The sequence below is a fragment of the Amblyomma americanum genome, chromosome 11 (genome assembly GCF_052857255.1).
Source record: "Amblyomma americanum isolate KBUSLIRL-KWMA chromosome 11, ASM5285725v1, whole genome shotgun sequence".
NCBI classification, from domain to species: domain Eukaryota; kingdom Metazoa; phylum Arthropoda; class Arachnida; order Ixodida; family Ixodidae; genus Amblyomma; species Amblyomma americanum.
In genome coordinates, this window is record NC_135507.1 from 87,839,682 (window position 1) to 87,841,967 (window position 2,286).

At 42.4% G+C, this 2,286-nt stretch overlaps 1 long non-coding RNA gene across 1 annotated transcript; it reads right to left on the reverse strand.

Annotated features, from left to right (window-relative positions):
* Positions 1-640: 640 nt before the first annotated feature.
* Positions 641-1,372, reverse strand: LOC144111517 (uncharacterized). Its single transcript, XR_013310073.1, has 2 exons — positions 930-1,372; positions 641-838 (listed from the first exon to the last, which is right to left on the reverse strand). It is a non-coding gene; the product is annotated as an uncharacterized LOC144111517 (long non-coding RNA).
* Between the last annotated feature and the right edge of the window lie 914 nt (positions 1,373-2,286).

Consider the following 2,286-nt stretch of genomic DNA (forward strand, 5'->3'; position numbering starts at 1 on the left):
ATGTAAGCAAAAATTTTGTGTCTATACCACTTTAAGCTCAACTGTATACGCATATCAGGAGATGATAATCCAAGCTATTGTTACCAATGTAGTCTATTGTAATGTAAACAGTAAATATTTGTGCAGTGCTAATGCAATAATTATTTAATAAAAAAAGGCTCTCATGACTTGGATGCATTCTTAAAGAGTTTGCCATGCAGCTGTTCTAATGACTGTCACTATGAATGCAGGCTAATCTATCTTACCTATTAACTCAGTGAAATGCTGTGTGGCCCTTTCTGCAGATTCTACAGTACTGCAACAGTATAGCATTTTGAGCAGTGTTATGAACAGTGTTATTGTGGTCCCTTTGTCTATTTTGTGCACTCACTTAACCATATCTCAATTCACACATCTGTTCAGTTGTCACACCTCAGTTTATCTACTTTAATTTATGTGGGTGCTTAAGAAAATATGTAAACAATCTACAATGTATAGATTGTTTTTAGTGGAAAAATAATTTACGATTGCTTGTGGTGACAATGCATCTTTAAAAAGTGTTGCAGCTTTGTTTATTTCTGCACTGCACGCCAGACAATGCTGGTAATGAATTCAAATCTCTGGATGCATGTACCTGCAAAGAGATTGGACGACAACGCAGTTGCAGGAACAAAATAAATATAGGTTTATTTCTGTGCTATGACAGGCAGATTGCAATATACTAGAATCTGAAGGAAAGGTAAGGCATAGTATAAGTTGCGATCTTCCAAGTATTTCAATAACTGATGCTAATGACATCTTCAGTACAATCATGAAAGGCCATCAATGTTGTCTTCACGTCTCTTTGGTTGTTTGTCACCTGAAAGACAATCACAACAGCGCAAATTAGAACAGTCGTCGCTTTTAGCTCTGCACACACTGAACTCTTATTTGACAGCGCATAATAGTACCATGTGCCACTTAGCAGAGTTGTTCAGAAAATGTCTGCATCAAGTTGCACCCTAACAGCAACTTTGTGAATTGCCAGCAATGTGTAGCCATGGACCTGAGGAAAAAGGAAGCATGTACAGGTGGGGAATGTGTCAAGGCAGTGAAACCCCTGTTGGTCCGCGGGTGCATGCACCACTCTTACCGAGCACTCTGTACTTATAAGACACACCATGTCAGAAGGTTCCCTCATTTAATCAAACTTATTGTGCCTTTTGCAAGCTGCACACTTCAGGTGCTTGGTAAGAGCCTCCCTATCCGCCACCTGGGAGACGCGCTCTCTAGCAGTCAGGTTCTGCCGAGAGAAAAAAATGGTCTGGCTAAGCCAGATGCAGAGAAACCATTGTGCTGTAGGTTTCGCTTCAGTTGTTTAAGTGTGCAACACACTGAGCTGAAAGGAAAATATACTTACCTGCAGCATATATGGCCAGTATGGAGGTGCCTCTCGCGCTCTAACGCACATACCATCCTACTGGTACCACAAAGCTGCTGCTGAAAGGAAAATATACTTACCTGCAGCATATATGGCCAGTATGGAGGTGCCTCTCGCGCTCTAACGCACACACCATCCATCTGGTTCGAGACAGCTGCACACCTCATAGGTGAGGTCTATAAGTACACAGATGAACTTGTAGACGGGTTGTAAACCAGAAGAGAGTGCCATAGAGTCGATCTCATCTTTCATATGTAGTTGTGTCCTGGAGATGTTATTATAACAGTTGCCTCATCATTGCTGTTAAGGATTTGCTTTTTTATGTTCTCCTTCTGAAGCTCAGTTGGCTTTGAAAAACTTGTACCTGAGCTGGACAGCCTCTGCTTCTTAGTGGAATGAAACCTGACTTGGTGTTCGATTTTCTTGTTTGCAGGCTCCCTTGATGTGTGGGGCATTTCTTGCTTCTTAGTGCCTTCATAAATCTTCAGTACAGGGTCCAAAAGCTTGCTGGCCTTGTTGTGCACTTCTTGAGGAATTTCTTGCTCTGCGACATACTCTTTGAGCAATTCCATCTTGGCCAAGACCAAGTCAGATTTTGTCATGCTTGTAGAGGCTTCTGCTGTTTGAACACTTTCCAAAATGTGGAAAGCCTCGCTTGCCTTTGAATTGGATGACACTGCTTCAGTAGCTTTCAGGATCTTCTGATCTCTTCCTTCAGGTGCGCCAGCGATGACCACACAGTGAATGTGTTTGCAGATCGTCAAGCTCATTCGGTGCTCCTCACAATCACATGAATAGCTATGCACACACACCATGCACTCGCTGCACTTCAGAGGGCAGCAGGCACTACCTTTCTCTTTTGAAATCCTGTATGTGAGGCCTCTTGT